At 41.0% G+C, this 16,133-nt stretch overlaps 1 protein-coding gene across 13 annotated transcripts in view; it reads left to right on the top strand.

The window, feature by feature from the left end:
• Positions 1-16,133, top strand: part of HECW1 (HECT, C2 and WW domain containing E3 ubiquitin protein ligase 1) — a 544,009-nt gene that overhangs the window by 235,471 nt on the left and 292,405 nt on the right. The gene's annotated exons all lie outside the window — the stretch shown is intronic.

Below are 16,133 nucleotides of genomic sequence, written 5' to 3'. Positions count from 1 at the left end.
AAATGTGCTCTGTAAAAGAGAAACATTGATTTAAATGAGATGTTTAAACATTATGAGTATTGAGTTCTAGAGCAATGGGAAACAACCACTTAACCAGCTCAGAGGATCACCCCTATAATTACCAGGGAAAGTTTGGTTCATCTTCATCCATAAATGTCTGGACTCTGGGCCTTATTACTAATGTCCCTTAACTGTCACTCCATGGCTCTTTCATGTCTCCAATTTTTTCTGATCCTGTCTTCTGCTTTGACTTTGTTTGACACAGTCCTTTAAAATTCTGTGTTCATGGTCTCAGAATGTTTGGGATATTCCATATTTATCACATTAATTCCATGATCTTTGACTCTGGCTGCAATTGCTCTGCTTTCTTGTTGCATGAGCTGAAACCTCTCTGCCCAGCTGTCAAGACCCAACATAAAGTTCATTATCAACTCTATTCTCCTCAGCTGACACCATTTGCCATAGTATGACAATCTTTCCATTATTCTACAAATAGCATCATTTATCATAAAGAACATGGGTGGGCTTGACTTGAGGGTAAAGAAATGCTCTAGCTAGTGGTACCAAACATGGACTTCCAGTAAGAACAAAAAAGGTAAAACTTTGGATTAGTAATTAATGTTAACATAATAGTTGACTGTATGCCCCAACCCATGTACTTCCTTTAGATTCTAACTAATTCAGATTTAGAAACAAGGTCTAATTTAAGGTCAAAATAGAGTGTAAGCTCATAATAGCACAGGCAGGAGCACAACTTGCAAATTTTTCTCTTTTCAAAATCAAGGAAATAAGTATTAAGATAATAAGAAATCTCATGACTGTTCTTCATTCTGCATGAGTCAAAGAGAAAAGGGGAAATGTGTGTATAAGTATAGCCATGGTGCTATTATTTTCAAGGCAGTTTTTTAAGATTTCTGTGATACAGAATATTTTCTGTATATTTAACTCAAATAGCAAACAATATAATATTCTATCAGCAATATGAAGACACACTTTAAATGAGAGAGATATAAAATCAGCTCTGAAAATTAAAAAAATGTCATAATTGAATGAAGGTGTGTTCAAACTTGGTCAAGTAGCAGTATTCTAAAGTAAACAAATGCTTGCAAAGGATCTATTCACAATAACTAAATGTTGAGCACTTTAGAAAAATGACACATTTTAAATGTTCCAGTGCAAACTTGAGAAAAATCTACTCTTCTTTCTACCTCTTGGAACAACAAACTCATGCTTTGGAAAAATTGCAGAAAGCAAAATTGAAAGGGTGAATATTTACATCTTGCAAATATATCAAATGAGTGATATATATCATTATGTACAAATGTAATATAATTTGTCAAAAAGTAAAAATTTATCAAGACAAAGCTTAATTGAGTTTGCAAATGATTTCAATTTTAATTCACAGGACACATAAATCAAATATGTTAAAATGCTATAGTGATTTATAATTTTAGAAGTCTGGAGACATTGAAATTATATATAACAGGTCATATGACATATTTTAATGTGAAATAATTTACATTTTTAAAAATCAGTAATTGAAAAAGTACTAATTTAACAAATAGTAGGAAACTAGATATACAAAATGTTTTAATAAGGCAATTGTCGGGTCTCCCCTGGTGGCACAGGGTTGAGCGCTGGGCTGTGAAGCTGCCCGCAGCCTCTGCAGCACCAGTTCGATCCCCGGCCACCGGCGAGGGTCCCATATGGTGCACAGACCTCTCCTGTTGAGCCCACTGCTCCCCTCAGCAGTGTATTTCGTCACTCTGCCTATTCTGTTCTCCACTCTGGCTCTGGTGAATCCTCTCATCCTCCCGCACTTCTGACTGTACTCAGTGCTTGTATAAATAAATAAATAAATAAATGTTTTTTAAAAAAAATAAAGAATAAGGCAATTGTCCATTAACACAGCAAATCATCAGAAGTTCCATTTTTTCTTTCTTTTTTTCTCGCCGGTGGCCGGGGAACGAACCTGCGCTGCAGAGGCTGCAGGCAGCCTCTCAGCCCAGCGCTCAACCGCTGTGCCACCAGGGAAGGCCCCAGAAGTTCCCTTTTATAATAAAAATACAGAATCCAGAACATTGTCCAGGTTACGAAGTTTCTGTTATGAATCAACGCAATCTCTCTGTAGTAATAAAAACATTGATAATAATAAAAGCAGGGTAAATTATGCCTTCTTAAAATTAAAAAAAAATGCCTTGAATATCAATATAAAGTTATTCTTTCCACCTTAGAATTAAACTAAAATAATAAAGTAGAATGAGGTTTTAATTTTATTTGCCATTTCCTCTTTATATTTTCCTTTTATTATTTCCTTTTATGAGAATGGTGGTACCTGGAGTACATCTCTATGGGGGCTATGATCCAATTTAAAATTAGGTTATTGTTATTGATTTGAAAAGGTCTCAATCAGATTTTATTTTTAGCTGATTAAATCAGACTGAAAGTATTACCCAAGTGGGAGCATTCAAAACATATTATTTGCACTCTCCAAGGAATTACATGTAAGATAAAATACAAAAGAAAATAAAACCTAGAATAGTTTCCTATTATGTGGCATATTTTTTTCCTACTGATCATCTGACTCTGGACAACTAACTATAGTAATAGATGCTATAATGTGAGAACTGCAAAGATGCAAATTTTAACACACTGACAAAAGAAAGAACTAGTAAATTTAACTTTACCCCTACTAATAAAGTCTGACAATGTTGCTCCATTATTGTAACTCATTTACTATTTTTTAAATATGCACAGGCAGACTCAGCCAAGCCAGTCTCAAGTGTTCAGAGCAGTTACTACAGCCCCTGTTATCTGTGTGCCCCTATCAGAAATAAGCCCCTCAACACCAGGGCTTGCATTGCCCTTGCCAAGAGGGGTGATTTGTCAGGAAATGCTTCTTTGTATTGATGTCTGGCCCAAACCTGCACTACGTGGCCCCTTGTTCACTGTAACTAATCATCAGTGGCAAGAAGAGTAGTGACCTGCAGTATCCAAAAACAGTTTCTTCTACAGGAGTCCCCTTTCTCCCTCCATCAACCCTTTGTGTCATGTCATGATGTTATCACCAACATGAGCGCTGCCTTCTCACAACTGTCCAGGCCTAAACCAGAAATCTGCACCGCCCTTTTCTGTCCCGCCTTCCTTACCTACTCTGCCCTACCCTCCTTTCTCTGCTCAGAGCAACCTCTCTCCTGTCACCAGGTCTCCTCTCTCCTTCAGGTCAGTTCCTTACATCTAGCCCCTTCCCTGGCTGCCAGACTCACACCCAGGTTACAGCAACCTCTCATTTCACCACCTACTACATTTATGAAAATGTCCTTCCTCTTTCTAAATCCCTTTCCCTCACACCTCCCAAATTAAAAACAACAACAACAATGATCCCTAATTACAAATAAAACCAAAGCCAAGCACCTAGTCCAGCTGTAAGTTTTTAACCACACCCCTTGAGTATGGGAGGTGAACTTTACACTGTCAGGGAGTCAGGATTTGCCTTCTCATTCCATGTTTCCACAGCTGGTTTCCAAGTAAGAGGCTGGTCAGCTCAGTGTCCACCCTGACATGGTTCTTGTCCTCTAAAATCCTGTTTTTTCTCTATAAAATGAAGTTAATGTATATTCCCAACTAGGTGACCCCACCAGACTGGGTGTTCCACCCCCATGAAGTGCCAGTCATGTGTCTGGTACAGCAAGGTCTGCTGTGGTAGTAGAAAGCTTTAACCTAGGGTTGTGGTAGCTCTCTGTGGTCAGAGCTTTGCTTTTCTCCTCCAACAATGAACATTGGTACAGGCGTGACCAGTTTAAATTGAATGAAAGATTTCTGTGGCAAAATGCTTTGAAGCCAAAGTTGCAGAATGAAGGATACTCAAGGAAAAGCAGGACTTCAGAATTAGTTGACTCCTGTCATTAGCATTTCTGGCATTTGCTCTCTCCTTTCCTGCAGTGAAGCAGGAGTGAGTGCAGGCCCTGCTAGAGCCAGAAGGCTGCCCAGATTCACTGAGACATCAGGTCAGCAATCCTAAAGACTCAGATGACACCTTGTTACAGCTTTTTATTTGGTATTTTCACCCTGGCTGCCCTGTTTTTAGAATCAGTATGACAAAGAACTGCACTGTGGCTGCCATTTTCAGTCATTTCATTTCCAAGGAGTTGTCTGCATGTGTACTGCAATAAGCATTTAGTCATAGGCACCTCATAAAGTAATTTCAATATTGCTTATGTTGTTACTCATATTTCTTGATTTTTGAGGAAAAAATATACAGTTCACAGCATACCCTTAAAATTCACTTTCCACTTTCATATGTCCTTTTACCACAGTTTCTCTGGTGTCCCTTCTACTTAAACTTCTCCATAAATCTGCCTCTGGTCATAACTCACAATCATACTGCTCTTCTCTTCCTGATTTCCTCCACATTAAAAAACAACAACAGCAATAACAACAACAACAAAAAAAAACCATAAAAGGAGTAATTTTACTAGAGAGAATTCTCTGGTGGTGATAGAGGAAGAAACCCAAGTCATCAAATACGTAATCACTCTCTTTAGCAGATCAGAGTGAAATTGTTGAAAATATTCATACAGTAATACTCTGTAAAATATGTGCTGCCACATATTTTAGATTGAACATCTTGCATGCAAATGGAATGTAGAAATAATATAAAAGTGAATAAACAGAGTGGAATCAGTTAAAGATGACTTCTTGGAGGAAGCCTTGGTGAAAGAACAGGGTGGAGGGCTGTGCTACTGGTGTGGACCGGCTTCATCAGAGCCTGGAGGTCAGGCTGATCATAAGTTTCTGAAACAAAGAAACGAGCTATTGTTGGCTGAATGGAATTCAGACCAAGTAGAATTACACAAAACGTCACCATGCTTCGATTTATATAAGAAACCATTTATAACTTTTAATTTAAGGATGATATAAAAATGGCTTTGAGGATCCATCAATGCAACGCAATATATCCACCTTCAGTAATCTCAGCTGTGGCTTGATGGCATTGGACGAAAGGGCAAAAAGAGGTCTGAGAGGGACTGTGGTTGCAGACTGATCTTGTTCTGGGCTCCAGTGACCAACCTGCAAGTGTAGCAGTTCTAGCTGAATGGGGCCAATGAGAAAGTAGGGGGATGTTGGTGGGAGGGCCAGGAAGATAGGATCTAGGAGTGAGGAAACACTACAGTAGGCTCATCCTCAGTTTTCTGACAATGTTAAGAACCAAACTGTTGTGTCCAGGGGGTCTCCCTGGTGGTTTAGGGGTTAAGACTCAGGACTATCACTGCTATTACTACTATGACATGAGTATAATTCCCGGCCAGGGAGCTAACCCATATGGTGAAGCAGACCTCTTCTGTCTTGCCCGCTGCTCCCCTCAGCAGTGTATCTCAGTAGATATGCCTGTTCTGCTCCCATTTCTGTCTCTGGCGAATCCTCTCCCCGCCCCCCTCACACCTTTGCCTTACACCCCAGTTTTCCTACACATAAATAAATCTTTAAAACAAAATGAAACAACAGACTATTGTTGTTAATAATTACTTCTTATCAGTCAAATATTCTACTACATTGGGCTACAATATTAATTTTCAACCCACAGAGGTGTTAGTTTCTAGCTTAAATAACAGACTGTAAAAGAGTGACTGAGCATCATCACAGAAAACAGCTAGAAAGATATAAACAAATTGTTCCATCTGGAGCACAGTAATACGGAAATATAGCGTTAGCCTCTAGTTAGATACACGTCAGATTCTCCATTAAAATGAAATATCTTAGTCCATGTAAATAAATAGTCAAGATCCTATTAACTAAATTTAGACTTTTCTTGATTACCCTTGAGTTACCATGTCAGTGAAAGAAACAGATATACCTCCTTATCTTAACCTACAATGCTAGAAACCTGCTGGGGACTATGATGTCTACGGGGACTCAGATCTAGAAGTAAAAGCTTGGTCTCTGACACAGAAGTGCTGGCATTCCAGTAAGGGAGCCAACATACACTTTTTACAGAATTCGCTGTCACTGAACAGGAGCACCCAACCTGGCTTAGGGCATGGAATTGATCACTACATATGATGAAGAAGAGCTAGTGGGTAGACTCGGCCAGTGGGAAGGAAGGATTAGTGTTTGGGACTAAATGGTAGATGGGTCATTGTTGCAAAAGGAAGTGCCTGCAAAGCTATAGAGATATGGGGAGGCAAGGATAAGGATAGGCTGGGGTAAGTAGAAACTGAGGATAGAGGATAGAGAGACATGGAATGTGGAGGATTACGGATGGCTACAAATTCCTTGCATTTCTTTCATTAAGAGGCAGCTTCCATGTCTCCTCCCCTTGGGCTCATGTGGGTTCTGTCATCCTGTGCCAATTTCAATGCTGAAGTGATGTTATCCTGACTTCCAGGTCTTCATAGACTGGTGGCTTCCACATCCTAACCCTTAGAACTTTTACTCTTAGAGCCCTGAGACAGTTGTGTTGTGAGAAACTCAAAGTGGCTGGAAGAGAGGTTGCATGTGGCCAGTCCAGCTGCTCCAGGTTCCCTGTCCGGGTCACAGCAGAGGTTGAGCACAGCTGCTATTCATCACAACAGCATGTGAGATCCCAAAGAACTGCCCAGCTGAGCTCCATCATCTCTTAGAACTTTGAGAACTGATAATACAGTGCCATTTAAATAATGAAGTCTTGGGTTTTATTGGTCTATAGCAATAACAACAATATCTAGGAAACCAAAAGACTAGGGCCATGGAAGTCAAAGGAGGAGAAACTCAAAGAGGGTGCCTTTAGCACCACCTGGGGGTGCCAATGGAGAAGTCATGGAATACACTGTCTGTGGTGCTTCTGCTGAGTGTTGCCATGTACAGGTTTGTTGATATTTATTTAAAAAATAATCAAGCTGATGAGGAAGATTACAGGCCAAAGAGGAGGGTGACCAGTTCATCGTGGCTTGCTCAGACGATCCTGGTTTAAGACATAAAAATCCCTAATCCCAGGAAACCTCTCAGTCATAGTCACACTGGCACATGGGGGCCTTTTTGTAAATCTGCATTGATGGAAAGGAGGTGTCAAGCCTCAGATCAAAGCTTGCCCAAATTCATCATGCCAGCAGATGAGAAAAAGTTCAGGAAACTCCAGGCAGGGCCAGGAGTTTAGGTATGTATAGCACATACAGCAGGAGATAAGATATGTATAACAGCAACATGTGCAGCATCCACTGCCCCAGGAGGGTGGCAGGCATGATACATGACTCAGGTCCCCTCAGGCCGCCTCAGCCCCCACTGGGCAGCAACAGCAGTAGCAGCAATAGCAGTGGCAGTGGCAGCACCTTTGGCTCTGGCCACAGTAGCAGTGCCCCCCACCCCAGGAGCCCTATTAGCTTTTGTATGATTTATAGACAAAGATGGAACAGGGCCAAATTTATGTCCAGGTTACTGCAGTGCCAGCACATACAGGACAGGTTCACTATCAACTCAGGAAGATGAAAAAGGAGAGTCCTGGAGCCCTCAGTGGATTTTTCAGGCTTTAATGCTCTCTCAGGGAACCAGGTACACAGGCACACCAAGGCAGGGAGGCTGGCATGCAAGGCGCAGGCACGGGCCCCAGGCAGAATGACCAGGGTGCCAGGAAGCTGGCAAGCTCCTCAGCCCCCAGCTAATCTTTACACTCGTTCTCTGGGCTCTCTCTGGCGTTCTCTGTCCTGCATTGTCTCATGTTCTCACCTCTTCTGTAGTCACACCACTCTTTCTCTCCTAGCCACAGCTGCCTCTAATTCCAGCCTCTAGGCTAGGTGTGCACACTGACACATGCATATGCCCCCATGCTCCAGATGTCCACACTCAGGCACATGTGCTCTGTGCTCACACTGCAAGTACCTTCTGCATTAACATGACCAAGACTGCAGGTGATAGCCACAGAGGTCAGTGGTGTAAAATGATTAATTAATTTACCCTACAGTTACATAAGTATGGTTTTACATATGGGAACTATACATCAAGATTATATTTCCACACATGGGGACTATATCTCAAGGCTACATGTAATCTACTAGGCCACATGCTGGAAAGTCATTGTGAAAAATGGTCTGAGAAAATGAGAAAACTTTTCACTCACACTACAGGAGGCAAGCGCACAACACATCCCTGAGGAAGACAACTGTGCAAGTGGTGCTGATGTAGCAGCATATAAAATAGGATGCAGATGAACATATGTGCCATGTTCATCAAAAGAGTCCTCATTTTTTAGCACTTACTTATGAGCAATTCTGGGCATCTTTCACACTTTTTATTTCATGCAGATGAAAGCACCATGAGGTGGGTTCTCACCATGGTATTTGAGAAGGAAACTTAGTAGCATGCTTGGTAGGTGATGGAATTGTGGGAACTCAACCAGGTTGAGAAGGTGGATGAGAAGGAAGAGCCCATGGGGATGTGGAGATGCTGGACAAATAATGGATGTTTGATGGGCTGAGGTCCATATGGCGCCAGAAGAAATGGTGCAGAGAATAGTTAATGTCCAGTCTTCCCTAGAAGTCCTTGACCCAGTTTTGGACAAGATGACTGGAAGTGTGGGTCAGACAATATGGGGGTGGAGTGCTTCCAGAGAAGACCTCAACAAGAAGAGATTATTATACCCTTTTTGATCTCCAAACTAAGCACCTCACAGGTATTGTCCCATTCAATCTTCATGAAAAACCTAGTGGGCAGATATTTTATTTTCCTTCCTTATTGATAAGGAAGCTGAAGCACAGGAAGATAATGCAGCTGGTTCAATATTCACAGATAAAAAATGGTAAGATAGATAGAATTTGAATGTAGGGTCTGCTCTTTTAGCCTCCATGATGTTCAGGTAAGACCATACATGGTAGACCAAAGGGCCTCCACCGCTAAGGTGGTTCACTACAGAGCTCTGGTCCTGTGGATTGTAGGGTGCTGGCTCAGATGCTGGGTAGAACTGTGAAGTTAGTCAGTGCTGAGGGTTGCCTCCAAAAATGACTGACTGGGAAATTATTTGGACATTAAAATAGAGACCCAGATATCCCTGGGCTATCAAATCCTTGACCAGAGGATGAAAGTCAGATAGTTAAAATAAGGCCTTCCTCTCATTAGGTGATTCTGAGTAGGGGCTCAGTACATCCCACTCAAAAAAAAAAAAATCTCTAGAGAAAGTCAAATTAGAAAATAGACTATTCAAGATCTCAAGCATTCCTTAACAGAATCTCCTCCATTTTCATGTACTTGTTATATGTATATGAATTCCATCTGTGTACACATTTACAAAAAAAAATTGAGGATAAGATCAAAGTAAAAATCATAACCTTAATTCTATATTACATTTTAAAAAATTTTTTCAATGTAAATTTTATTTATTTTGCTCTTTTTAGAGGCACTTAATAAATATTCATTCAGTTAATTAATTAAGCTAGTGCTCAGATAACCTGTGCTAGAAATATGAGATTTATGCTCAAGGACATAGTGGTTAGTTTTATCTTTCCACAGATGGCCCCTGAGCCATGTAGAGGAAAAGACAGAGAAATATGGGTAGAGAGAAGAACCCAGTGGTCTCTGGTCAGCAAGTGGCTAGAGGGTACCACAGACCTATCTTGTAAACAAGGCCCACACCGGGAAGCTGATCCACTGACTTGGCAATTCCTCCTCCCTTGATTGGGGCCTAAAACTAGCAGATCACTGGGAAAGGGATTTTTTCCCTTTACTCATTTCACTCTCAAAACCCCCCAGTTTTAACTCACCGAGGCCTTCAGCCAAGTTCTTAGTCATAGTGTTCAGCTGTAGTGTTCTTGCCTTCCCTGTACTTGTCACAGCTGCAATGTACCAATATGGGGACAGTTCAGGGTTATCCCCAGGAGTTTCAGCATCAGCCAAGACAGATCTTCAGTGAATTCTAAGATCATTTACAAATGGTGCCAACTACACTGTTCACAAAAGTTTTGGACAACCAGTTAAGAGTTCAGAGTCCAGGGGGCATCCCTGGTGGCACAAAGGGTTAAATGCAGCACTATGAAGCTATCGGCAGCCACCACAGCATGAGTTTGATCACCAGCCTGGGAGCTGACCCACAAAGCTGGTGAATCTTCTCACCCCCTGCACCTCTGGCCTGTACCCCAGCTCTTGTATGCATAAATAAATAAATATCAGGGATTTAAATAATAAATAATATAAAAATGATTTTATATTATTTAAAGTCCAAATAATATAAAAATATATAAACCCCTTGCAAAATCTCATTCCTACAGACTTTGATGTCTCATGTATCTCACTTTCCTAAAATTCCAGTGATATCATAACCAAAAATACAGCAAAACCACCAACACCCACAAAATCTAGATACACAAACAATGTGGCAGCTGCTAATCTGAACCCAAATTCCCTCTTTCCAAACAAATTAGTTTGCAGAACCAGGTCTATATTCAGACCAACATTGCTATTTCCAGTTTCATTACCTATCTTTCTTTCAGTTTCAACAAAATGAAAGCCAGTCTCTCCTAGATTGTACAAGGCCTATAAACTTAAAACCTAAACCAAGGAACACATTTATAAAAGGGTAGAAATTATATAATTGTGCTTCCCATATCTTTGGGGAAAATACTGCACCCTCCAGCAGAAAATTACTTATATGAAACTCCCTCCCCATTTTTCACATTATAGTAATTTAAACCTATAGATTCAAAGTCTTTAAAAATCTCTTAATTTCCTTCTTCTTCTCTTCATTGTTACTCCTTGTAAGGAAAATGATTCAAAATCAGGCTATTTTTCACCTTCCACACAACAGACAACCCATACCTTGAAGTGTTGTATTTTCTACCATTCAGACATCTAGCAAACAAAAGATGAGCCTTGTAATTGCAACCATATATCAGTTGTGTGGTTATGGGCACTTAACACCTTTACACTGGAGTTGCTGTTCTGCTGTTCTGCATCTCTAAGTGCTGGAGTCTTTTTCTCTTGCTCTGCCTGCCTGTGTGTATGGGCCCCTGTTTTAGGAATAAAGGCCTGCAAAATCCACCAAAGGAAGCTCCAAATTCTATTTTCATCTGAGAGAACTGACAGTGAACCTACCCAGCCTGGGATGGTTGCACAACACACCTGGGAAAAAAAAAAGAGGTTTATTTTACAATGTGAGTTTTCTATAATAGAGAACAAGACTTTCTAGTGAAAACCAAACTTAAGATATGGCCTACCATTGCAAGGGAAAAGGTAAGTGTTTTAAAAAGACAAAGAAATTACCTATTTTTTAGAGGAGGGAAAGTAGATTATGTAACCTTTAAAAAAAAGAAATAATAGAATGAAAAATGCAGAAAGACTAGGGGAACATGGAAATGATATAAGTCTAAATAATAATGTTAGAACCTTTTGATTAACCTACTCACAGGCAATTTCAAATAGGAGAAAAATACATTTCAGCAAACAATATAAAAAAATGACATTAAGACATCAGAACTTGTTCATGGAGGCTGGGTACTGGTGATGTGATCAGGTGACCTTAAAACCCCACAAGAAGATTCTTACAAGAGTTGGTCTCTTGAGGAAGATTCTGCCCCCTTTTGGGGCTCCATGCTGGGCCATTTTATCTTCAATCTCTAGCTCAGCTGCAGCACTACCCCAGGAGGCCTTGGGAATAGTAATTAGACTGATAAGCATGTGCTGTCACTGCCCCAGGCTGGAAAGGAATCAGGGAATCCAGAACTTGCCCAAAGGTAAAGGAAAGATGACCTGAGACCTTTTGGTCCAAACATGAACGACGAATGAGCCCTTCAAAATAAGTTCCAAGTTGGCAGAGGTCACAAAACAAACCAAATGGCAGGGTAGGAATAATTTCTAAAGCCTGTGATTCCTACCAATGATAGGAAATGTAGAAATAAGGAAATAGTTAACATTGGGATGTTTGTGTCTTTTTAGTACTGTTTTCTAATGAATACCAGATTTTGCTTGAAATAAAGAACTCAGGTGACCATCCTTCACAAGCTGGTTCTCACCACACTCATCCACACACACTTTCCACCAGGATTGTTCTTTGTTATCTGGTATAGACTCATTACTGAGCCCACTCGCCAGAAGGTGTGATAAAAAACCCCAGAGTAAAATTTCCAGTTCAGTCAGGTGAACTGTGCATGCTAGACACCACATTGTAGAAAGGGAAGTCCTGCTAATTGAGCAAAGGGACATGTATTAACCCAGAGCTTATAGTCTCTGGATGGAATTGCTGGGTCATGTGTCAGATTTTTAATATTTTGAGAAATCTCCATATTGCTTTTTTAGGCTCTAGACCAGTCTACATTCCCACCAACAGTACACAGGAATTCTTTTCTCACCACATCCTCGTAAACTTTTATTTATTCTGATCTTTTTCATATGGGCCATTCTCAGGGTTATGAGGTAATTTCATTCCTAGGTAACTATCCAAAGAATGCAGAAACTAATTGGAAGTAATATGTGCACTGCTATGTTCATGACAGCACTGTGTACATGAGCTAAGTTATTGGAATTGATGTATGAGTGAATTAAGAAGTTATGGTATATATGCATACTGGAATATTACTTGGCTATAAAAAAGGAGGAAATATTACCATTTGCACAATGTGTATTGAAAAGAAAGGGATCATCCTAAGCAAAATAATTCAGGAGGAGAAAGACAAATGCTGAATTTCATTTATATGTGTAACACAGAGAAATAAAACAAAGGGTCAGATGTAACCAAAACAAAACAAACCCAAAAATCTTGAGGGAAGGGTGCGGTAGGGAGTAAATGGGGGAAGGGACTCAGTGGACTATGGCGGAGTATTATAGGTACTTTGGTGGTGGAAGGGGTGTAATAACATACTTCTGAAGAGATGTGAATCTATTCCACTCAACCATGCACTATTATAAACCGTTACCTCTATAAAAAAATACAATTAAAAAATACTCTAAACAGAAAAGAAAATTATTCCCAGAATGGCTTGTTTGTCCTGACCCATTCCATGGCCATGGACACTGCCTATAGGACTCTCTTCCTAGAGGGTCTCCAAACCTGTGCAGTCAAGATCAATGCCTCCAACTCAGAAATGTTTTTCCCTAGAGAAAACAATTCCAAACCTGAAAATATTTTTTTAATTAATTAATTTATTTATTTATACAAGCACTGGGTACAGTCAGAAGCACAGGAGGGTGAGAGAATTGACCAGACCCAGAGTAGGGAGCAGAGCAGGCAGAAGGACCAAAGTACACTGCTGAGGGGAGCAGCGGGCGGCAGGAGAGTTCTGCACGCCATGTGGGACCCTCCTCCAGTGGCCGGGGAGCAGCCAGGGATCTAACCGGTGCTGCAGAGACTGGGGGCAGCTTCACAACCCAGTGCTCAACCGCTGTGCCACCGGGGAGGCCCAGAAAATATTTTTATGGAATATCATATCAAGAGGGTACAATGTTCCTTTTCCAAAAAAGACATTTGCTTGTTGTAAAAGCTGCTTTTTTCAGTGTCAGAGTTTCCTTAGAGGGACTCAGCATTCAGTTACTGTATTCTAGATCAAAACCACCCACAACTGGGTCTCTCCGGTGGCTGCCCGCAGCCTCTGCAGTGCCGGTTCCATCCCTGGCCACCGGGTGAGGGTCCCACATGGTGCACAGACCTCTCCTGCCACTTGCTGCTCCCCTCAGCAGTGTATTTCGTCAGTATGTCTGTTCTGCTCCCTGCTCTGGCTCTGGTGAATTTTCTCACCCTCCCGCGCTTCTGACTGTACCCAGTGCTTGTATAAATAAATAAATAAATCTTAAAAAAAAAATCACCCACAACTGGGACAGGCAGTGGCCAATTTAATTTGTAGCATGCCAGACGGGCTGGCCATTTTGTATGTGGTTTGAATTATCATGGTCCTTGTTCCATGTGCCAGGGAACAAAACTGATGGGTGGGCTCTCCTAGTTCCAGAACTACAAATGTGATTGTTATAGCCCTTTCTTCTCACAGAAAACTATGGTCATTCACCCCCATTTGCAAGTATGTCCTGACTGAGCACCAAATCATGTAAATGTTTAATGATGTCTCTTAGAACCCAAGGGCAAAAATAGCAGGGGTAGAAGAGAGACACCCTGAGAGGAAAAAGGGAATACAGAGACAGTAGCCTTCACTACTAAGGTGAATATCTATATTTTTTGCCAGGGAATCCCTTCTCTGAGAATTTCACCTTGTCATGCATCCCATTGCAGCTTCAGCAGCCCACTCTCAAGCTTAAAATATGGTTGTGTGTATTATATAACTCCAGGGGAGCCATTTCGTAGAGCAGTGCCCTAAGAACTGGTAATGCATTAACTCTGTTAAATAAGAGCAGGGGAATGTCTGATGACCGCATGTCAGATATGACACATTGCCTTGTACTATCTCACTAAGATCTCTACTTGGACCAGGACATACCCTGTTAGGCTTACAAAGGATTATTGTAACACTCCTAACCTCCCGAATAGTCATGGGTTTGAGCTCTGACTTCCTTTACCATGGTAATGCACTACATCTCATGCCCCAATGTCATGAAACCTGTTCATTAGTTAGAGCTTCAAAAATAGCCACATGACACGCATGTGTAGTTGTCATCACAATCCAGTTTGATAGGCAATATTGAGCTCTTTCTCCAAAACCACAAAAAGTTCATTTAAAAAAGTCATACTAAGATTGCTTTGCCCCCTCCGCCTGCTATTTCAAAAACACTGCCTTTTATATACCTACACATTTGCCAAAAATACCCTGTACTTCTTGTTACCGCTAATATGAAAGAAGTTGGATAAATGCAGACCTGGCGCACAGGGAGTGCGTCCCGCATCGCCATTTTAGAACAGGGACATTTCTTAAGTAAAGACTGCTTGAAACCGTCAGAAGGCTCCTGGAGGAGCCAGAGGTGAGCTGCGAAGTTCGCGCACACCAGGCCCCTTCCCTGCAGTCCCAGCCCAGAGGGGGAGCAGGAACCCAAGACTGGGACAGACCGGGCACACAGAGGAGTGCGAACCCGCATCACGTTTTTAGAACAGGGACTTTCTTCAGTAAAACCTGCTTGAAACTGGCAGATGGCTCCTGGAAGAGCCAGAGGTGAGCTGGGAAGTTCGCCCAAGATGCCGGCCAGTACCAGCAACACAGTGTCCCAATGCATATGGCAACTTAGAAAACAGACAGTAGGGAGTAGAAGAAACACACGCAACCCAGAAACTCCTCAGGAAAAAAAGCACACCACAAAAAGAAAACCAGCCCCCAGATTGCAATGACAGTAACTTGGAAGAACTTCTGAGCCTTCCAGAAAGAGAATTTAAAATTGCCATGATTAAAAAACTGACAGAAGTCATAAAGGAAAACAATGATAAGGGAAAAATAATCAACGATAAGAAGAATGAAACTGAGTCCCTAAAGAGGGAAGTAAAAGAAATGCAGGAGATCAAAGAATTAAGGGAGGCACTAAAGAACTTTGGGAAAAGCAATGAAAGCAGAATAGATGAAATGGAAGAATGAATAAGTACTCTTGAAGACACAGAAATAAAAAGAACCAAAACAGAAAAGGAAAGAGAACTACGAAGGAAAAAGACCGAAGAAAGACTTCGGGAACTATCTGACTCCATGAGGAAAGGAAATATAAGAATTATAGGAATCCCAGAAGGAGAGGAGAGAGATGTAGGAACAGAGAAAATATTCAAGGAGATAATGAAGACAACTTCCCAAACGTGAAGAAGGAGCTGAAAATTGATATACAAGAAGCAAGAAGAACACCAAACTTCCACGACGAAAGGAAAAATACAGCAAGACACATAATAGTAAAGCTCCCAAGAATCCAGGACAAGGAAAAAATAATGAAGCTGACAAGAGGGAAGAAACAGATAACATTCAAAGGAAAGCCAATCAGGCTGACATTAGACTTCTCCGAAGAAACACTATGGGCAAGGAGAGAGTGGAGGGACATAGTCATCAGACTCCAAGAAAACAGATGCCAACCAAGAATACTCTATCCCGCAAAGCTCTCCTTCCTCTATGAAGAAAGAATAAGGACCTTCCCAGACAAACAGAAACTCTGGAATTTCATTACAACTAAACCCCCACTCCAAAAAATACTACAAGGAGTCCTAAAGCTAGAACCAACAGAGGGATGAATAACAATGAAAGAAGGCCAAAAAAAAGTTATTAAAAGAATAA

The sequence above is a fragment of the Talpa occidentalis genome, unplaced genomic scaffold, assembly GCF_014898055.3.
Source record: "Talpa occidentalis isolate TD23 unplaced genomic scaffold, MPIMG_talOcc4v2.1, whole genome shotgun sequence".
Classification (NCBI taxonomy): domain Eukaryota; kingdom Metazoa; phylum Chordata; class Mammalia; order Eulipotyphla; family Talpidae; genus Talpa; species Talpa occidentalis.
Note: the sequence above shows the minus strand (reverse complement) of the source record. Positions and strands in the feature narration are given on the sequence as shown.